The sequence below is a fragment of the Cervus canadensis genome, chromosome 23 (assembly GCF_019320065.1).
Source record: "Cervus canadensis isolate Bull #8, Minnesota chromosome 23, ASM1932006v1, whole genome shotgun sequence".
Classification (NCBI taxonomy): domain Eukaryota; kingdom Metazoa; phylum Chordata; class Mammalia; order Artiodactyla; family Cervidae; genus Cervus; species Cervus canadensis.
Genome location: NC_057408.1, coordinates 10643919 through 10667368, shown reverse-complemented (window position 1 = coordinate 10667368; position 23450 = coordinate 10643919). Strand labels below are relative to the sequence as shown.

Sequence of the window (23450 nt, the reverse complement as noted above, 5' to 3'; positions counted from 1 at the left end):
AAAGAAGTGCAAACAGAATGAATGGGCTAGAGCAAACAGGCATCTCTGTGAAAACCTCTCTGAATTGAGAAGGAAAACAGGATATGTGTTCATGCTCCCATAACTCATCAGGAAAACTCATTCCAAGTCATTCTCAGGGATGATCTACTCCCCCCAGAAGACCTTATCTTTCCACATTTTTTCCCACTCTGTAAACATATTTTTTAAAAAAATCAGAAGTCTTTCTTGGAAGGGAAATGCAGCCTCTTGCAGAATATGAATGAAAGACATTTGGACCCGAAGGTGCATATAGTATTTTTAAAGGGCTATATTGCTGTTAGTTCCACAGCCTGGCAGTTCTCTGGTCTCAAATCATTCCTTGGAGACAAAAGCACCATTGATGATGAGGAAGCTGAGGTGGAGAAAGCACCTGCTAAGTCTTCAGGCTGAGATAAATCCAGCAAACAGATGCAACAGGGCAAAGCTGTTTGGATATTACAAAGCCCATTTGGGATATTCCCATTATATCTGCTAAATATTCATCTATACCCTGATGACAATGATGCCCGTGTTCCAGGAGCTTGAAATGACTAGATCTTTAAATTATTCTCAGAGCATGAGCACTCCTTGAAGTATATGCATTCTTTCAGACTCATGGTATATCATTTACTGTGTGAGTGTTTCACAGTCAACTGGCAAGTAACAGAACCAAAAACATTTCACCTTCCAATGTTTTAAGGTCGTATATATGATCTGGTTCATGAGCCCATATAGGGTAGAGTTCTCAAATCTGGCCGTGTATTGGAATTACCATTAAAGCTTTATTAAAATGCAGAAGCATGGGCTTCGACTCCAGATTTTCACTCAGGTGGTTGGAGGTTCCAACATCTGATGTGTGTGTATATGCTCAGTTGTGTCTGACTCTTCGCAACCCATGGAGTGTAGCCCACCAGGCTCCTCTGTCCTTGGAATTTTCCAAGCAAGAATAACTGGAGTGAGTTGCCATTTCCTTCTCCAGGGGATCTTCCTGACCGAGGGATCAAACTTGCATCTCTTGTGTCTCCTGCATTGGCAGGCAGATTCTTTACCTCTGTGCCACCTGGAAGCCCTGGTACATTTTCTAAAATGTAAATCTGCAGATAATTTTCAATATGTGACCAGGACTGAAAAGTGATAAGGAGGTAAGTGTTTATCAAAACTCTGCTCATGCACACTTGCAAAATAAAACTTAGAGACCCACAAAAATACTGGATTCTTGAGCTCATTGTGGCTATGGAGGTCCTTACTGGCTTGTAAGTCAAAAACACTCAGGAATCAGAGAACAACCAAGAGGCAACACATTAGGCAATTGAGGGTGGCTCTCTTCCTGTCCAGAGATAACACTGTGATAGCCAGAAGTCCCAACTACCATGATGGCAGCTGGCTCTTGGGAAAGTTCCCGGGAAGGCTTTCCCTCTAATAGTCCAGAAGGTATATTTGCAATTGAGAGACTGCACTCAGCAGAGCCAAAGAACATGGGTGCATCCAAAGTGGACACGACTACTGCCAAAAATACAACTGGATGAGGCTTCATCTTCCCAAACAATCACAACGTCCAAGGCCATCAAATTAAAAATATTCCTTACCTTCTGTCAACTGATGTTCTTCTGAAGTCTGTAGCAAGGTATAAAAGAAACCCCATGTATACTACTGACCTCCAGAACAAAAGTTTAACTGACCTGCAGTGTTTTTCTTGGTTGAGGTATAAGTTTCAAGTGTTTCATGGAGGATTTCGTTTTGCCTGTGGTACTAGTAACCAATTACCAAGCATTTGTCCCTCATTCTAAAGTTTTGAGAAAGAGACCTTTCATAGTTCCTCTGTTGTAATGAAAGAGGTCCAGGTTAGATCTACACCAGGAACCAAAACTTCCACACAGCAAGGAGAACATACAGCCAGTCTCTGACTCTCAGGTCTGCAGAGAAAAACATCCACCTCATTGTCTGACCGTTTTTCACCTTTTCATCAGATACTCTGAGAATTGTATAACTTCAGTAAAATCCTTAAACCATGACTTTTTATATCTACATAAAAAAGGATTAATGGATTAATAATTCTTGAGAGAAAAAGTACAGGACTTAGAAAACACCTTCAAAATCAACGATTCCAATGTCCTGCAACTCCAAATTACTTTTTCTTATCATTTCCTTTTCTTGGGATAGGACAGAGCAGCTCCTCACATGTACTTTATTTTTTTTATTATTAATACAGAATATTTACATCGAAGTCAGATTGTGTCAAAATCTTTTGCTTCCCTGAAAAAATTCTTTATTTCAAAACTAAGGTTTAGCAATATTTAATTATTGTTAAAGTTATAGATTGCGGCAGTCTCTCATCCAGGTCTTCTAGTTAGGATATTTACATAGTTTTATAGTATTGACTATCTCTTATGCCTTCCAGAGAACACAATCTCATTGAAGCAGCTTTCTTCATTCAGTTGCTGTGGGGAAGACCATCTTTTCTGTAAATTCTATCAATGTAAGGAAAAGCCAAAGAAGAGAAGGATCTGCTCGATCACAGTTCCTCCACCTCTGTGAACTATTCTGTGGCCTCCCAACGTGACCCATCCCATCCATAGCTGCTCTTTTGTTTTTGTTTCACCCTGAATCCATTTGAAAATGCCAATTTCCATAATAATTTAATGCAGCTGTTAAGATCTCCTCTTTCTTTTGATCATCGTTATTAATGATGTGCTACAGCTAACGCATAGCGATCCTAGCTACTCTTCCTCCAACAACCGTGGTGCCTTCTTTTTCCAGACCCTGGCCCTCTCCCTCCTCCCGGCAGCCACAGCCACCTTCAGCCCCTCACAGCTTCAAGGGGGCTCATCTCCTGCAGGAAGTTATTAGTCCAGGACTTGGGAACTCTGTGGGCAGTTCTTCAATCCTATCCACAGTCGGAAAAGAAATTGTTCTTCAGCATTCCCTGGAGAAGCAGCTTGGCCTTAATTGTAGTCTTCCGTTTGCTGTTGAATGGTTTATGGCAGAACCTTAATGCTTTTTTTTTTTTTTTTGTCTTTTTGCAACTGTTATTCTCCTCGATGTTTTGAAATAGCTGCTCTGTAAGTGTGTTTTCCTTCTCCAAATCTAAATGTGTCAAAATCAATTGGTAAAACCCTTAAGGTTTTAGAAGGAAAAAAAAATTTCATTAACCATAGATAAAATATGATAAAGAGTCAGAGATAAAATGCTTGTTTTTAGCAACTCATAAGAAAAAAATCGACAGTGTTTGTGTGTAATACCAGAACATCATATTTTTACCCTATGGCACAGCCTGCAATACCTCAATCCTCCTTACACTTTTCAAATAGGTGAAAAGCTTTGAAATTCATGATTGCTTTTGTGATTTTAGTATTTCCACTAGCAGAGAGAGGTTCATTCGATAGGGCTTTATTATCTATAAACGTTTTCTTTTTTCACTTTAGACAAAATGTCTGATCTTTAAACATATCAGTTCTTTCAAAAGTCAATACAGAAAATAGTTTATCCCTGGTAACAATGCAGTTAACTCAAAAGTTAACAAACATGTTTACACAGTTTTCATTTGAAAGTCTCGTCTTGACTTTAGTAAATTATTTGGTTTAGTGCTTACAAATGATCGTGGGGAAAGATTTATTATTTGGGAAGTCTTTTTCAATGAGCTGAAAGGCTGTATCCTCCACAGTGAATTCTGGTGAGGAATATACTAAAGAATTTCAGGCTCTGAAATAAGAAAGTTCTTGGAATTGTTTTTTCCGGTTACAGCCAGTCCAAAAATTGTGTCATGTTTGAATCGAAAAGCATTTAGATAAACGACATAAGGTAAACGTCTCTGCAGCAGCCAAAACATTATCTTCGTTCTTGATTTACGAAATATTAATGTCATTTTCGTGGCAGGAAACCTTTTTTGCTTTAAGCATCTCTTTTGAAAAAGAATGTCAGAAAACAGAAATCGCTGACTGCATCGTTGAAGTGTTTTTAAAAGGAGGATATCAGCCATGTCTTTGAACTTCTGTTTCTGTAATGTCAACCCAGGACACTGAGGTGGTAGATTGGCGCTGATTGAGAATCTGTGCAGAAGGGCACTGCTGAGCTCGCTTCTCATTGGCGCTCTTTATTGACAATGACGAAGGTAAGCAGGTCCGTGAAGGAAACGGGTGGCAAAGGAAAGGGAAGAAACGCAGCTCAGATGGTCAGGAGGATGATCGGAGCAGGCGCACAGTAATGACGTCACAACAGAGACCCGCAGTCTGAGAATCTCTTCTTCTCCTTGTTTTCATGTGACATTTCACCGGGTCTCATTTCCTTAATACTGAAGATAGGTGCGGACCAGAGGACAATTTAGATGATGTAGCAGCTGTTCTTTGGCCTTGACTTCCAAAATTCATCTCATGGGAAATAAGGGAAGGAAACCAGTGGCTTATCTATGAGCATGCTTTGCCAAAGAATGATTGCCCTATGAGTTGCTGATATTTACTAGTGAATAAAGTTGTTGAAACTGCTTTCTACTAGGAGAGTGAAACCATGAATGAGATACTTTTGAAGTACCTTCTCATTCCTTAAAAAGAAATTGTCCCACTGCACATTCATGGACTTCTCAGACCTAAGGATACTTAGGTCTAAGAGTAACAATCCAGATGAATCCAAGCCCCTATTCAGTAGGAAATACACAAAACAGGAACAAGCACATTTCATAAGCTGAAGAGTAGCTTTCCAGGGAGTCCACTGGAGGTGTAGTGGCTAAGACTATGCTACCAATGCAGAGGGCCCAGGTTCCATTCCTGATCAGGGAAACTAGATTTCACTTGGCACAGCTAAGACCCAGCACAGCTAAATAAGTAAACATTCGGGGCGGGGAGGGGGGAGAAAAGGAGCTTCCCAAAGTAGGATGGGCCAAAAAGTTTGTTTGGGTTTTACCATAAGATGGCATGGAAAAATCTGAACGAGCTTTTTGGCCAACCAAATAGAAATGCACTACTAGCTCCAAGTACATGGTAGACCATGGCATAACTCCAGGACTGTGATATGAAGATTTATTCTGGGTCTGGCTATAGGCATCCTTATTCTGATATTGCCCTACCCTGCCATCCCACTCCAGAAGTTTATACAGCAATCACATTCCAAATCTTGAACATATAATACACACCCAAGTGTCTGTGTATATAGTTGTATATATAAATACACACAGTGTATGTTAATGAGAGTATTTGACTGTTACATGTATTTCATTTAAACAATAATTCTCCACCATAGGGTACTTCTTAAGAGTTTGTGACTGGCTAGTAGCAGATGATGGACTCTGTACCATTAATTCCAGGATTTTGTACTCTCAATGACATGTCCTTCCCCGAGATTTTCACTACCATTATTTAAAAAAACAGTAAAATGCAGCCTCTTCCAGCACAAAGGGCACAGATTAATTTTATGGCGAGTACAGTTTCAAAGGGGACCCTTCCACTCTCTTGATGACTTTTTCCAATGAAATGGTGTGAACTCCCTCTCAGGAGATGAATCAATTTGTAATTATTGTTATTGTTATTACGTATTTTGCATAAACTGCTATAAATCAACCTAGTCAGCAAGGCCTTACATGCAAAAGTTTCCCCTTCTCTATTTTCTTCCCAAGTTTCAGAAACCAAAGGAATGGAACATGAATGAAAAAAAAATATTCATGCTGTAATTTTTTTTTAATTGCTATACAGGCAAAACAGGTGCTGAAATGTGAAACCCTTTGGAGGAATTTTCTCCATATAACAAATCAGGGCTCACACTAACCTAACATGAAGTTGGCTTTAATGTGGAATGTTGTACAAAAGCAGTGCCTAGTGACATAAGATCCATAGATGACTGTCCCAAAAAGACAAAAAAAAAAAAAAAAAGTATACTGTCACTTTAAGAAAAAATAAACTAAAATATGAACTACCAAAAACCCTGCCATTTCCAGCCTGGGCTTGATTAATGATTTTTCTATCTAATAAAAGGTTCACAAACCATCTGTTTTTCTCCCTAATGCCTTGCCCAAAGGTTTTTCGTTCCTATTTCAGGCTCGGGGCCAAATGACATTCCACTCTCTTTTTTTTTCCCAGCCTTGTAAACAAACCCTTCTCTCTTTTTAATCTTCCAGTGCTGTTTCCTACCCATCGTTATGCATATTCATTGCGAGTAAACATTTTTAGTGTCTACACTTAATCTCTTCCACTGGCAATTACTGTTCTATGCTGTTTTGTAATGCAGAAGGGCCAACGCTTTCCGTTCTAATAACAGCTGGGCCGCAGATGGGGCCTGCAGTCATTCTAGAAAATAAAAATTTACAAGATGCCAGTGGAATTTATTTCAGTTTTATGGAGTCACAGGAGGAACCTTTCTGTTATCCGCCTTCAGTGAAATCTGTAGGCACAAGGCAAGCTTTTGACATTTAATCAAAGGGGGGTTCAGGTAGGGTCTGGAACAACGGAGGGAAGAAAGCAGGTGGATCGTATTAGGCAGTGCCATGGTTAATTTATTTAGAAGTGATTGGCTTAGATGTGTGCAGCCAATATTTGACATCATGTATATATCTTGTTTAGCATCATGCCTCTAAATTGTTACCACCGGAGAGACAGTGAACTGTCACTGTGGACCGAACCAGGTGTTTGGTCGGGTTGCTACTTAAGAGGTGCTGATGGAGACAGGGCTGTACTTACCAAAGACGGAGCGTTCTGTGTGGTTTCTAAAAGTTGATTCATTTTTACTTCACGGCAACGGTCTCTGAACTGCTGTAAGTGCTTCTTCGGGTATACAAATGGGCTTTTGAATACGGGTGGCAACGTTTAATGGAACGCTGTGGTTTAACTGGGAGCTTTCTGCTCTGTGACTCGAGGATGTGAAAGTGGCTCTATCTGAAAGACATAAAGGTCCAAAGGACAGGGTTAGGCTGATGCGAGGCGGGATTCAAATTGTGCCTGGGAGGTACCAACCAGGCAGCCCAAGGGGTTTAGAGCTAACTGCGACCCTCGAGATGGAAAATAAATTGTCACACACGCACACTCCAAACCTGCAACCCAAGTCAAGCACAGGGCTTTTTCGGGAAACGTTCACTATGGTTCTTGAGCCCATTCCGCTGGATCCTCCACTCTATCCCTTCCTGACCCTCAATCCTATCCCCAAAAATGCGAAAAGGGAAGCCATCAAAGTGACCCAAGGATATCCCACCATTAATTAGATAAATGAGCTTGGGCTTCTAGACTAGGTGAAACCTATGCCAAAGGTGCTTATGCTTTTACATTTGGGGTCCTCTCTTGCCACACACCTTCAGCTGGTTGCCTAGCAACCAGGAGAGACCCACTGAGCATGCTCACTGAGAAACCTAATTGCTATCACAATTTACTTTTGTTGTTGTTTTTTTTAAGCCCATTAACCAAAACAGGATGTTTTCCTTTTTGAAGGACAAGTAGAGTCTGCATGAATTTGAATGGCAAGAGAGTATATTTCGATACCAAAACAATTCATTAAATGCCGATGCCAGACATGTACGCGAGTACACATAACAAACATAAAATTTGGAGCAGATTGGCATTAAATAAAGTATAAATTCCTATTTATTCAGATTTTTATAGACTCATTTCTTTTATTCGCTTTATCTTTTTTGGTTGTGTGTTTTTTTTTCCCCTAAGAAACTCCTTGAGTAAGGAGGTGTATATTTAAATTGTATGCCATATGATCAAGTATATTAGGAAACTTCATTAAAAATTTAGACTGATTTATACATTAGACAGGGCGCTTCTATTCCATGCTTTTCTTTCCTTCCTTCCTTTTCTTCTTCTTCTTTTTTAAAATCTCCTAATGGCTCCAAGTCTGAAGCTAAGACTTAACTCTGTTAATCTTTCCACAAAGGGCGAAAACTTATTTTGTGTACCTCAGAGAAAAAGGCAGTTTTTCCTGACTTCAAGACAAAGACACACTTTATGTTAGGTTAACGTAATCCATCCATTTATGGAAACCTTTCATAGTTGCCTGATTTTTCCTAATGTCTAGATTTGTAGCTAAAATATACTTAGAAGTTTAAGTAGCTGTTGAACCAATTTTATTACTAAATGGAATGTGTTTTTAAATAAAAATTTATATATTATACATTTTCAAAATTCTCCCTAAATTTTTTCTATTAAATTTTCTAACTCATTTTGAAAAATCAACTCAGCAGTTTTCACTTGATGCATTTTGAATAAATAACCATATATTCCCGTGAATCAAGCGATTCTAAGAAGCAGACACATCTTTTAACTAATTCCATGACCCAGTCTCAGGCCCAGTTCCACATGTGGAAAGAAATGTGACCAATTTATTTGTACCAAATTGCGCTCATGCTGGGGGACACTCACAGGATAAAGCACCGCCCCCTTCCGCCTCCCCTTTAGGAACTAGCAGATAGCAGCAAGCAGAGGAGATGAAATAAACTCACGAGGTGGGACTTGTATGCTTCTAACCAAGCCTCGGCTCTAACATAGCTGGCATCTCCTCCTCCAGCCCCCTGGCCCCCACCCCTACCCCAGGCTTTTATACCCCGGGGATCATGGCACTCTGGGTAGAAAATGTTATGCGGATGGCGCTTCTGTGGTCGAAAGGGTACAGAACTAACTCTCACTTCACTGGTACTGTTTTTCTAGGGGTGTGTGGGGGGGTGTGTATGTGCACCTTCCCAAACAGTCCTTGTTTCCGTGTGAGCCAGTGATCTTCCCGTCCCCTCGGAGAAGCCAGCAGAGGGAGCACAGTGGAGCAGATGAGCAGCATTCCCTGACGCCCTCACGTCAGAAGGAAGTCTGGAGGACATACTGTATAAGCAATGAACAGAACCAGAAGATTTCATCTCATTACGATTAACCCTATTATGCATGGAAGCAGGTCAAGCAATGGGGGTAATGAAAAGCTAAACAAGGCTAATTGGTGGAGTCAGGAGGCTTGGGGCCAGGGGCTGCACATTCGATGATATCACTGGTGAAACAACGCTGATTTCCTTTTCCTTACCAAAAAACGATAACAATAAAACGCAGTCACAAGCACACATACACAGGTATACAGAGTAGTGTGTGTGTGGGTTTAATTACACAGCTAGAAATACTTAGGTTCCATTTATATAGTTTTACATATGTTCCTTAATATGTGAATATATGGATGTTCCTAAGGGAACTCTTTCTTCAATTTCACTCATCATAACAACTTTCTTCTCTCTCTCCTCTCTCCTATTCATCCGTTTCATTGGTCTCTCTCTCCTCTCTCTCTTTTTCTCTCTCTTTCACACACCATACACACACACACACACACACACACAGACTCTGCAACACTTTTAGTCCTTGATGCTTTGAAGTTACCAACACGTTCTGAGCGGAAAGTAATTTTTTTTCTGCTTTACCACCCAGCCTCACAGGTGACTGGCCTAAAGGGAGTTTGTTCTCCGTCCCCTGCTTAATGTGGCTGGCTTACCACAGCCCGAGCTTCTCGGAATTTAAATCCCATCCGGACATGTGGGAGGAATGAGAGCTTTCACGAATGGAAAGAACTGAAGCCATTGTCTCGTCTTCCTCCTCTGCCTCTCAAAGTGGGCTCAGAATTGATTGTTTCTTCTCACCTGTAGTCATTTTCTTATTTTAGTGCATTGATAATATCTAGACCCATGTTGTGTTCAAGTTTTCTCAACCTTAATCCCTAGAAATCCTGTAGAGTGTGTCAAATTAGAACTCCATTCCCGCAAACACTTCACGTTGCTGTGCAGTGAATTCAATACATTCCTTAGAATTTAAGGCTCTTAAACATTTTTGCTGAACTGGATCGATTTCCTCCTTGCCCCCCGCTTTTGGCTTTCCTCTGCTTCTTCCTTCCCACCCCACTCTCCTGATATATTTCAAATCCTTATACTCTACATTCCCCTAAATTCTATTGGTTTCAATTTATGAAAGATCTCTGTAACATGACCCCCCTGGAGAAGGAAATGGCAACCCACTCCAGTGTTCTTGCCTGAGAAAGCCCACGAACAGAGGAGCCTGGCGGGCTATAGTCCATGGAGTCACAAAGAGTTGGACACGACTCAGCGACCAAAACAACAACAATGACAACAATAACATGGCTACCCTCTTTTATACAAAACCTGATGTTTTGGCTTTGGATGCTGTAAAACTTGGACACCACGAAGTATGCAGAAATCCAAAGTCTAACAAAAAAAAGTTACTAGATGTTGGTATATAGTATGCTCTTCTGTTGGTTATGAAAGAAAATTATTTCCTTTTCTTTGCAGATTCTACCCAAAATAGCACAGATAGCAAACAATGTGAAATGATCAAATTGCCACATACGTAGGTATGTTTCTGACTGCATGCAGGCAAATTAAGTCAGAATTTCTTAATTAATGCTTTGTTTTTGAAATCTCCAAATACAGCAAGCAGCTTTTCTTACCAAAGTGCATTTGAGCCAGTCCTAAGACTGTCTAGCACCCTTATTCATAGAAACCCCAAAATCTCTAAATAATTGGCAAACATTTCCTTTTACTAAAAAGGGAAATATGTATGCATGCCTACTGGTTTATGACAACTGACATTCCTTGAGGATATGGAAGGCATGTAATAAATATGGTTGTATAATCATCAAAGCCACAGTTCTAAGAATCTCCTACCGACATGATGGATAACACGGATTTTCAAAGATTTGGGTAAAAAGCTGCATGTATTTTCTTTCTGTAGGAACAAACATCTACATGCAAATTTCGCTAAAATAGAAAGAAGAGAGCTTAAGCTGGGAGAGATGGAGTCGGATGGCTTCTTTTTTTATTATTATTATGGTTTTGAACGCTATAGAATTGTTTACCAGATCAGTTTGGGGGTTTCTTTAGTAGGAAAAAACCCACAAAATATTTTAAATAATGCATACCTAACGTTTATTTTCTTATTAGTAATTGTTATGAAACCAGAATGCTTTGCCAGCCTATCTGACTGCACCTGTTACTAGACATTTCCAAGAGACTTACACACCAATTTTGCCTGAGTGCACTGGGTATATTTCCCGTTTTTTTGATGTTTCAGTCAGGGCACAGGCAGTTTGCATTCAAACAAGAGGGCACATTTTATTCAAAGAGGGAAAGTGATGTCCTTGGAACTTCAACCTCCACAAAACATTTTTCAAAAGGACATACTGATTGGAATGGGGAAAGAGCCAAAGAGAGGCGGCCAGAGAGAGGCGGGGGGGAGAGAGAAGAAAGGAAAATGGATTAGATCAGCAAACCAAAACGATAGGCTCCCAAGAGACTTCTAAAAAATCTGTATGAAGTCATTACAGGCACACAGCATAATCTTGCGGAATAGATGCACACTCTGGAGTGCAAAAGAAAGTTTGCCCTCCAAGCTGAGTTTCTGCAGAATGAATTCTAAATATTCCCTGCAGTCTTCAGAGTTGCTCAGTCCCAAATTGCTCAAATGATGATGAGTTGAAGTTCCTCTGACTAATTTTGGCAGAAGTAACATTTCTAGCGGGTTGATTTGGGCAACAAAACGCACCAGTGTCTTCGGACATCTGTACTATAGAGACACCCTTCTGCTACAAACCCGACTCCCAGCACTCCCCTTGCAAAAATAGCACATTTCCGTTCATGCAGAACGGTGATTAGACTTTCCCAACACAACTCATACTTTTTAAAAGGCGCGTCAGAATTTTAAAGTGCATTAAATAAAGGGCATTGGCACATTAATGCAGCTCTGTTTGAAGAAAAGATGCCGTATAATTTCCGCTGAACCGGCACACAAACCTTCCATAAAGAAAAGTTCTTGAGAAAGGGAAAAAAAAAAAAATACACACAGGCACACATTCTCGATGGGGAGAAGAGTGTCCTTGGGAATTAAACAACTTACATGTATATAAAACTCAGCCCTTTTAAGGTGCTTTGTTTAACATACTTAAGGCGGAGCCAGGGTCCCCAGGGGGCTGCTGTTTTGCTAACTTATTTAAAATATTCTGTTTTCTCCGCAGCTGTTGCCTGCATGGTAGGACAACAGGGGATATGCTACTCCGTGATTTTTTTTTTTTTTTGGAAAATAGATGTCACTTTCCCTGACATCTAAACATGCATTTATAAGAAACAAATGGTTTACTGTACAAAGGGCTTTCGAAATGACCCTGATGCTGTCGACAGGCGGGAGAGTGGCAGGAGCAGTGTGACAGGTGGATTTGTTCCCTCTTCGCTTTGGCTCTTGCCCGCTCATCTCTGGCAGAGGTGCTGGTGGAGTTTATGCCACGGAAGATGAGGGTTTTGTGCATACAGCGTACCGGCGTGATGTGGGAGACACGGTATAGAGCTCTATGCCATGATCCACATGTCTGCTAAAAGCGACCATGAAAATACAAAACGGGGTGGCGCGCAAACCCAGCCCCAAAGCAGGCAGCTTTTCAAGGCTGGAAGAGACTTAAATGAATGGCTGCAAAACCATCCTGAGCAGCTGGAGAGACTTGTTCGGTAGTTTTCACTCCGTGGTGGAGCATATTTCCAAGTTTAAATTCTTCAGAAAAAAAAGAAAAAAGAAACTTAGAAGATAGGAAAAACAATTCCTTTGGAGGTGGGGGGAGAATTGTGGCAACCAAGCACCTTAAGAGATTTCAGAGCCGGTCTGGATCGGAAAGAAGTATCTGCTTGGGTCCTACATCTTTTTCCTATTTCCTAAGCTGATGTCAGTTACACTTACTGTCAGTTTGGAACACGGAGAAGACAAAACAAAAGAACTTCGCTGTGAGCAGCGTTAATAACGACACTGGCCTTCTGGACGGTGGATCTGCTCCCAGCAGAAAGATCTGGTAGCTAAGCCTGCCCAGATGATTAAGCTGGAAGTTACTGAAGTTCATAGTTTAAGTAATGGCTTTCACCTGTAGGCCTTGAGCCACAATCAATAATTTTGCCAAGAGAAACTCACAAAGTGCTCAACGGCACAGAAGTAAGCCTCCTTCCTAAATCACAGGTGGTACCATCATGCCTGGCCACTGATGTGCTTTTATGCCAGATACTTTCACTGGCTTCTTGCTCTTGCGAGCTGCCACCTCTTCGCTCTTCTCCTGTTTATCCCATTTCACTCGTCCACTATAACTGATCCCGATTTTCCACTAAACTCGCAAACTGCCCCCAAACTAGACCAACCAAGATAGGGTGAGAACAGATGAGGTCACCAGAAATATTTACCAGGCCACTAATAGTTTCCAGTCCCGGTTTTGTTTTGTTTTTGTTTTTTTTTTTAAGTCAAAAATTTTTTTCTAGTCAAAATTCAGGCATCAAAGACCAAAACTGTTTAACCTCTCAGGGAACAGGCATCTCCCCTCACCACTGAGGCATTGAACAAAAGCAATGTGGAAGAGCTTTTCTTGTCATAAAACATGGCAATTTATAAATAAACAGAGGCTATGTAGGCCTCACGTGCTGAGGTGATGTGCAGAATTTGGTCGGTATTGAATTCACAACATCACAAAAGAAAGGACTATATCTATTTTTCAGCATGTTCCAATGAAAAGGAGATGTATTTAAAAAAATAAAAAATAAAACATACTACTCAAATACTTACCACCAGAAAGAGATTCTTGGGAGCAAGTCCTTAGAGAGGTCAGAGACCAAGGCTCAGTTTTCCTTCCATGAGAAAATGAACTGTGCATTTATCTCAAGGGACAGATAACAGATTATAAAATCCTGGTAGAACAACTATAGCACAGCCTCAGCGTCCCACATGCATATATGTTACTGTGTAGGGGGGAAATGAGATGTATAAGTCCCATTAATAATAGCAGTTGCATGCTTAATTTCACGTGCACTGCACTGAAAAATTACTTCTTACTATCTAAAATAAGATTCAGGAAGAGCCTGGGAAATCAGGAGCTCTTCCAACATACCTTTGAGGTCCCTATGTGAAATGGGAGCTGGTGACTCAAGTCATTTAGCAGACAAATAGTGAAAGCATCACTAATGATATCCTCAGAGCGGAATTGATGGGAACAACCCTAAGATCAAGACCCTTCCCCCAACAAAGGGAGAAAAGTATTATCCAAAAAGGATACAAATGAACTTATTTACCAAACAGAAATAGACTCACAGACAGAAATAAATTTACCCCTACCAAAGGAGAAAGGAGAGGGTTACATTTAGGAGTTTGGGATTAACAGATACACATTATCGTATATAAAATAAACAAGGACCTACTGTATAGCACAGGATACTATATTCAATATCTTGTGATCTCCTATAATAGAAAAGATTCTGAAAAAGAATATATGCATATATATTCTGCATCCCTTTTCGCATCTGAAACTAACACAACTTTGAAAATCAACTATACTTCAAGTAAAAAAAAAAAAACAACTTGCATTTTTTTATACCCAAGCAAAGGGAACCCTGTGGTTTTACAGAACTTTCTGACTGTGAAATACACAAGGCAGGAGGCTACCAATATGTTGGTCTCCAAAATGAACTCTTTCCTTGTGGCCTTCACAAGCACATATGATTTCCACATGGTACATATGATTAGTTAAGGACTGGTTAGTGATCTTGGCTGGATTCATAGATTCATAGAATTTTAGATCTGAAAGGTATTGTTGAGCTAATTGTCCTACTTTCAGACTTTATAAATCTAAATCTTGTGTTAACTAGCCCTAAATCAACTTTTAGTAGTCATTTAAATTTAATAATTACTTTACTGGTATATTTAGATAAATAAATCTCTGGAAAAGAAAATGGCAACCCACTCCAGTATTCTTTCCTGGAGAATTCCATGGACAGAGGAGCCTGGTGGGCTACAGTCCATGAGAGTAGCAAAGAGTCGGACATGACTGAGAGTCTAACACATTTAGATAAAATATGAACTATTTTAATTTTATAAAAGCAAAACCTGTTTCTCCTTTAAGTGACCAACTCTTGTAGGAACTTTTGACTGGGAATGTCTTGGTCTTGGGATTCCCAGGTGACTCAGAATGGTAAAGAATCTGCCAGCAATGCAGGAGACGCAAGAAACATGGGTTCGACCCCTGGGTCAGGAAGATCACCTTGAGTAGGAAATGGCAACGCACTCCAGTATTCTTATCTGGAAAATTTCATGGACAGAGAGGCCTGGCAGGCTACAGTCCATGGAGTCACAAAGAGTTGGACACAACTGAGCCAGCAGAGCAGCAGACGTCTTGGTCTTAGTGATGAAGTCCTGGCTTCCGGGAAACCCCTCCATGCCAGGCAAACCGGGATGGTTGATCACCCTCTATCACCCCCTGAATCTTCCACTTCTATCAATGGCACTAGATTATCTCGGGACTCCAAATCTCAAAACTGGCCTCCTGTCCAAACTCATCCAAACACTCAAGAGTTTCTGTCTCTTATTTCTGAAGATGCTCTTTCCTCTACCTGCTCCTTCTCACTGCCCAGGGACAGCTCAAGCCCCCTTGATCGCACCACTCTGAACTGCCAGGAGCCCCTCCCTTTTCCCGTCAGTCCCATCTCTCCTTCAGCCCCTGGTCCACCAGCAAACCTCTGGAAACAAAGTCACTGCATGGAAAGCCTGTCACTCTGTGACTCAGTTTAGTGACTCAGTCTGGCATTCAGCCCCTCACCATACCTCTCCAATCTATTTTGTAGCTTTTTATAATATAGAAAATATAGAAAGCTGCAAGGAGAAGAGAGAAAAACTGGGTCCCGGTTCACCACTCTCCATCACTGGCCAATAAAAGCATGCCACTTAACCCCTCTTGGCTTCAGTCAACCCAGCTGTGCAATACTGTCATCTTCTTAAAGGAGAAGGCTAGGCTAAGTGATCTGGTCAAGTTCTGATTTGAAAAGCTGTGATTCTATGGCCCACTCTCTCCTGGTTTGTAGACTTGGTGGATAGTTGGGTAGCATCTCATTCTAGGAATAAGCCCTGAGTTTTCTCAGCTGAGTGCATTTTTTGTATGCAGTTCTGTCTGTCCTTAAACCTCCCCTCATCTGTCTAGGGACCCCTCCTGGTGATGGCCTATCCATTGCACCTCCTTCCCCAGCCTCAGTTAAATCTGTTCACCTTCTCAGAATTTCCATGGCTCAATGTTGTTTTCACCATCTTTTGTGACACTGATCAGATTATTCTAGTCTGTATGGTTGCTATTGCTCATGCACATGCCTTATTTCCTATGTTCCTGTGAGCTTCCAGAGACAAAGATTGCATCTCTCTTATAAGAAGTCACCATGATGGGACTTTCCCAGTGGTCCAGTGGCTAAGGTTCCATGCTCCCAATGCAGGGGGCCTGGGTTCAATCCCTGGTCAGGGAACTAGATCCCACATGCCACAACTAAAAGTTTGCATGGTGCAACTAAAGATCCCACATGCCACAGCTAAGACCCAGAACAGCTAAGTAAACAAACAAATAATATTTTAAAAGGAAAAAGATGACACTATGGCTTGGTGGTTAAGAGTCATTATGGGTTGAATTGTGTCTCCCGAAAGAGACTGTATTGAAGTCCTAACCCCCAATACCTGCAATGTGACCTTCCTTGTCCATGGGGTCACTGCAGATACGGTCAATTTCAATGAGGAGTAGGGTGGTGCTGTGCGTTGCGCTCAGTTGATCAGTCGTGTCTGACTCTTTGTAACCCTATGAACTGTAGCCCTCCAGGCTCATCTGTCTATGGGATTCTCCAAGCAAGAATACTAGAGTGGGCAGCCATCCCCTTCTCCAGGGGATCGTCCTGACCCAGGGACTGAACCCACATCTCTTATGTCTCCTGCACTGGCAGGCAGGTTCTTTACCCACTGAGCCACCTGGAAAGCAGAAGGAATAGGGTGGTGCTGTAATCCAATATGAGCTTCCCAGCTGGTGCTAATGGTAAAGAACTCAGCTGCCAGTGTGGGAGAGGCAAGAGATGCAGGTTCGATTCCTGGGTTAGGAAAATCCCCTTGAGTAGGAAATGGCATCCCACTCCAATACTTTTTGCCAGGAAAATCCCAAGAACAGAGGAACCTGGTGGGCTATAGTCCATGGGTTCACAAAGAGACACGACTGACAAAATCCGCACACATGAATGCATGATCCAATAGAGCTAGTCTGCTTACAAGAAGATAGCCCGGTAAGACAGGAACACACAGGGAGGAGGTTTTGTGATGAAGACGGCAGAGACTGGAGTGTGAAGCAGCTGGGAGTGAAGGAATGCTAAGGATTGCCAGATGCCACCAGGAGCTAGAGAGAGGTAAGGAGGGACCCTGCTATCGGCTTCAGAGGGAACATGTCTCTGCTGACACCCGACTTCTGGCCTCCAGAGCAGGGAGACAATCAACTTCATTTTGTTTTAAGCCACACTGTTTGTGGTTCTTTGTTATGGCAGCCTTGGAAACAATTAGAGAGTCAAAATGCCTGGATTTAACACCTTGTTCTTTTTTTTTTTTTCATTTATTTTTATTAGTCGGAGGCTAATTACTTTACAATATTAAAGTGGGTTTTGTCATACATTGACATGAATCAGCCATGGAGTTACATGTATTTCCCATCCCAATCCCCCCTCCCACCGCCCTCTCCACCCGATTCTTGCTTACAGATCTGTGTGAGCTTCAGCAATTTACTTAAACCTCTGATGCCTCCATTTCCATCTATGATATGATCATAATCATAAAACCAATATCCTAGCATTATTGCAAGGATTCGAGGAATTCATTCAAGGAATTAATACATATGACAATAAATGTAGACTTTTTTTTACCTTTTCATTTTTAATCCTTCAATATTATACATATAGTTGGTATTCAATAACTGGTTTTATTGAATGAAAGAAATACATAAGTTTATTAAGGAAAATGTGAATCTATCCAGATATTTAGGTTACTTTTGATGACTTGATAAAATGATTCAACATGGCAAAATGCTTTGCTTGTTATTCCCTTTATGTGAAAGTACTAAGAGTGTGGGTTTGAAGCCAGGTCCAGACACGAGATCTTCAGCTTCTTAGATGGATCACTTTGTATAAGTTCACTTGGAATCGATGACGTTCAGTTTTCTCCACTTTGAAATGGGGGAATCCTAGAGTTTTCATGAAGATTAAGAGGACGCCTAAGAAGCTTGACTTTCATAAAAATCCAGTTACTACTATTATTTCATTTTTATTTATTTTAAAGTACCTTTCTTTCAGTGTTTTTCTGAAGTTTTAAATCAGTATTATAAGTGACTTGCATGTTTCAAAGGTGCTAATAGAGCAGCATATAGAAGGAATTAACTCTAGTTGGCTGGGTCACAATTTCTCGATCTCTGTGACAGTACTTTCATTTAGGGGCAAATTTGACAACCCCTTGCCCACAGGGGCCTTTTGGCTTTTAATAGTCATGATCACATGGGGTGGGGTGGAGATGGACATTTACTACTGGTATCCGGTGGATGAGCCTGGTAGGTTGCTGCCAGTCAACTGCAATACACAGAACAGGCCCCAGCAACAACAAATTATCTAGCCCAAAATGTCAATACAGTGCCAAAATTGAGACACCCAGCTCTAAAACGAAGTGATTGGGCCAAGTGATGAGACCAAGTGAACTTTTCCACTCCTTCTAGTTCAAAAATTTCCTAAGTCTCTTATTTCCATAATGCATGATAAATGCCATGCTCTCGGGTTGTTCAATTATTTTTTATCACTGTCTATGTTTTTTAAGCTACATCCCCTCCTCCCCCAAACATCAAGACAGTAATTATTTAAGATAATCTAAGCTCTCTTAGACTTTAACCCAATTCTCACTGCCGCACCTTCTGGATTGCTTAATCCAAATGTTTCTATAAAAGCTCTTGGTTCACTGTTTTAGTTAGAATACAGGCTTAGCACATGTGACAGGAATCCAAAATAACAGTGGCTTGAGCAAGATAAAAGATGATCTTTCTTTCCCATTTATTTCTCTCTCCCATCCTTGTGACGAGGTGGTTCTGCTCTGGGAGACTGCCAGAACCAACAGCTGTCACAAGGCTACACAGAGTCGGGTCCCCAGGTCCCTTCTTTCCTGCTGTGTGGTCATCATTAAGACTTTGCCCTCAACTGAAGCACTCAGAATGAGGCTTCACAGTGTCTACCTTCCAGCCTACAGAATAGGAGGAAGGGAGAGCATGACTCAGAGCGTGTCCACCCAAGTTCCATTCGAGCCCCAGAGACCAAAACCTACATGGTCACACCTAGCTGTCAAGAAGACTTGAAAATATAGTCTTTATGTTCTATGTCTGGGCACTCAGCAAAACAACAAAAACAAAAGCAAACGCTTACTAGATAACGGAGATGGTACCTTCTGTTATTGTCTCCAAGGTTGCTTCTGCTGCTGCTGCTGCTGCTGCTAAGTCGCTTCAGTCGTGTCCGACTCTGTGCGACCCCATAGACCGCAGCCCACCAGGCTCCCCCATCCCTGGGATTCTCCAGGCAAGAACACTGGAGCGGGTTGCCATTTCCTTCTCCAATGCATGAAAGTGAAAATGAAGTCGCTCAGTCATGTCCGACTCTTAGCGACCCCATGGACTGCAGCCTACCAGGCTCCTCCGTCCATGGGATTTTCCAGGCAAGAGGACTGGAGTGGGGTGCCATTGCCTTCTCCATCTCCAAGGTTAAAACATCAAAATACTGAGATCATGTTCGAAGACAGCCATCTACTATCATATTCCTGGTTCATATCAAAAAGTAGATAGGGGCCTCCCTGGGTGGTCCAGGGGTTAAGAATCTGCCTTGCAATCCAGGGGACATCGATTTGATCCCTGGTCTGGGAAGATCCCACATGCCACAGAGCAAGGAAACCCGAGTGCCAGAACGACTGGGTCCGTGTGCACAACTGCTGAAGCCCACCACCACGGAGGCCGTGCCCTACAGCAAGCCACTGCAATGAGAAGCCCTCACCGCCAGCAGAGGAGGCCCGTGTGCAGCAATGAAGACCGAGCGCAGCCAAAAATAAAATAAATAAGTAAACACTTTCTTAAAGTAGATAGGAATGAGACAAGGTATTGGGATGATGACTCTAGACAAAGCTGTCTGATTTGCCCACTTCACAGGGGCTGAACCTAAGCTTTGCTGGAGAATCAAAGCACGTGAAGAAGATACAGATCCAAGACTGACGTTCAGTACAGAAAGACCAGGTTGCCGCCCTCGTGGGCAGGTGCTGGGGAGAATCCATTAATGCACGGGTCAGCTTCTACCCTTGCACGGATCTACCCTTGCATGGACGTCTGTTGTTCTAGGATCCCGGCAGCTGACGCCTCTTATGGAAACAGAACTCTTGCCTCCGCCGGGATTGGCCACTTTCTTGCACCACATGGTTTCTTCTGCCTTAAGCACAAGTCTGCTGCCCTCACAGCACAGGTAGAGACGATGCCACAAGAGCAGGAGGATGTCCGCGTCCGATGGCGACATGGGACACAGGGGGAGGAGCAGAGTGTTAGGAGTGTTGATAACGGAATGCTGTTTTTTAATCAAGGTGTAGTTGATTTGCAATACTGTGTTATTTCGGTGTACAGCAAAATGATTCAGTTACATATGCTTTTTCAGATTATTTTCCATTATAGATTATTACAAGGCATTGAATATAAGTCCCTGTGCTATACAGGAAAGCCGTGTCACTCATCCATTTTATGTATAGTAGTGTGCATCTTTTAATCCTCTACTATTTTATCCCTCCCCTCTCTTTACCCTTTGCTAACCATAAGTTTACTTTCTAAGTCTGTAAGTCAGCTACTCTTTTGTAAATAGATTTATTTATATTATTTTTTTAGATTCCACGTATAAGTGATATTATATAATATTTGTCATTTTCTGTCTGATTTCGCCTAATATGGTATTCTCTAGTTTAATTCTCTTTCAGGCTGAGTAGTAGTCCATTGTCTGTGTGTGTGTGTGTGTGTGTGTGTGTGTGTGTGTGTGTGTGTGTACACATCTTCTTAAACCAATCGTCTGTTGATAGGCACTTGAGTCACTTCCAGGTCTTGGCTGTTGCAAACAGTGCTGCCGTGAACATTGGGGTGCATGTATCTTTTTGAATTAGAGTTTTCTCCAGATATATGCCCAGGAGTGAGATTGCTGGATCATATAGCAACTTTATTTTTCATTTTTAAAAGGAACATCCATACTGTTTTCCAGAGCGGCCACACCAATTTACATTCCCTCCAACAGTACGGGAGCATTCTGATAAGGTAATGGTGTTAATGATAGATCAGGGAATCAAAGTTTGGGATCAGTCACTGGAAAGGGCTCTGATTGGCCTTCCTGAGTCAAATCTCCTCCTCCCCTCTCCTCCCCCTGCCCTTGGACATCCAAACTGCATCCCTATCTGATCATTCCTCCCCATCTCTCAGCTACTAAGCCAGCCTGAGCCTAATAACTAAGCATTAAGAGTGATGGAGGCCTGAAGTAGCTGGAAGCTGTCCTTGACAAAATGTGGAGCAACACTATCTAAGCAAAATCCAACACGGAAGAAATAAGATTTCAGAGAGGGAGCAAGAGAGCCTGAGCCTTCAAAGGCATTGTTTGCACCCCCAAACCCAGAAAAGCTCAGGGATACCCAGTCCTCAAACTTCCTAGTAGAGCCAATAAATTCCCTTTTTGTCTCAAGCTGGTTTAAATTGCATCTCTGTCACTTGCACCCAGAGCTTTCAGGTAATTCTCATCCTAATGGTGGCATCCAAATGGTGGAACCAACTGGTTGAAAACTGGGAAAGAAGTATGTCAAGGCTGTATATTGTCACCTTGCTTTTTTAAACTTTTATGCAGAGTCCATCATACTAAATGCCATCACAAGCTGGAATCAAGATTGCCGGGAGAAATATCAACAACCTCAGACAGGCAGATGATACCACCCTTATGGCAGAAAGCAAAGAGGAACTAAAGAGCCTCTTGATGAGGGTGAAAGAGGAGAGTGAAAAAGCTGGCTTAAAACTCAACATTCAGAAAACTAAGATCATGGTAGACAGTCCCATCACTTCATGGCAAATCGATGGAGAAAAGTGGAAACAGTGGCAGATTTAATTTTCTTAGGATCCAAAATCACTGCAGACGGTAACTGCAGCCACAAAATTAAAAGATTCTCCAAGGAAGAAAAGCTATGACAAACCTAGACAACGTATTAAAAAGCAGAGACATCACCCTTGGCTGGCAAAGGTCCATTTAATCAAAGTTATGGTTTTTCCAGTAGTCATGTACGGATGTGCGAGTTGGACCATAAAGAAGGCTTAGCCTCAAAGAACTGATGCAGAACTGATGAAGAATTATTAACTGTCAACCAATTCTACATAAGGCCAGGCCCCTCTTTTCCATTACTGAGCCAGAAAACAAACATTTTCAGGGGAAAAAAATGGTAGACTTTCTGTCCTTTTAAGAAAACTAAACATTCAACTTTGCTTCATACACTGATAATAGATACTAATGCTAGCATAAATAGATGCTAATATTGGTATCCAACATGTCATAGGCTAATCTGTTTTCAAATTCTTTGAAATTTCCATTTTTAAATGAAACGGGTCGAGATGACTTTCCTTTTGTTTAAGAAAACTGATTAAATTTCAGAAAGAAAATATCTTTCTTGCAGCTAAGATGCATGAAAGGACCATGTCCGTTGCATTCTTGGATGGCCTTGAATCAAAGGTGACTCCATCAAGGCAGAATTAATGCAGCTAAGGTTGTTCTGAATACCTCATTTAAGGCTTCTGCTTTAGTGCCAAGGGCAGAATTCCACAGCCTTAGGCCTTGGCTCAAGAATGTCTTCTTTTCCGGGTGAGCCAAGACCAGCTTAGGTGCTTGAAGAAGAACTTTCTGAAAACAGACAGTACGTTTCAGGTTTAGGGCCTGGACAACTCAAGGCCTTGTTCACACTTGAAAGTGGATACAGTGCTAAGTCTTCAGCTGGTTTGAAAGGGCTTATCAGAGTCCATGAGAGGAATTTTGGACCCAGTACAGATGCTAAATTTTGGGTCCATGAGCATGGAAGACTGAGCTGGCCTGCGGAAAATCATCAGACCAGTCTTGCCAATGCGAAAGCACTCAAGGGCGGCGCCAGGACCTCTGGGCTGGCGGAAACGTCCCTGGCCATCCCCTCGTGCTGGCTCCTCCCGAGCGGAGCGTGCCACGACTGTGATGTTCAGCTGTAAGCCTGCGGGCAGCCTGCTGGGCCAGCCACAAGCTGGAGCCTACGTAAACAGTTTCCCTTTCCAAACCCATACGCCATGCTCCACAGCAGTTGACTGCCCACCCCTCCAAGCTGGGACCTGGGGGTCTTCCGCAGAGTTTCCCTGCCCTTTTTCCTCTCTGTCCAATTTATCAGCATACACAGCACCCCATCCCCCCTCCCAGTAACACACCTCACATCTGACCTCCCTCCCTCCCTCCTCTGTCCATTTTCCAGCCATCTGCTAGGGCCGGGGAAACAGTTCCTTTGCTGTATTTGCTGCCAGGGTGGGTTTGATGCATTGAGGGAATCCAAGGCTACCCCTTTGCAGTCTGATTTGAAGGATGCACCCACGCT

General features: G+C 42.0%; 1 long non-coding RNA gene across 1 annotated transcript in view; it reads right to left on the bottom strand.

Annotated features, from left to right (window-relative positions):
- Nucleotides 1–6772: 6772 nt before the first annotated feature.
- Nucleotides 6773–23450, bottom strand: part of LOC122425404 — an 85006-nt gene continuing 68328 nt past the window's right edge. Inside the window, exon 3 of the long non-coding RNA XR_006264836.1 lies at nt 6773–6872. This is a non-coding gene — a long non-coding RNA (uncharacterized LOC122425404). The remainder of the gene's footprint in view (nt 6873–23450) is intronic.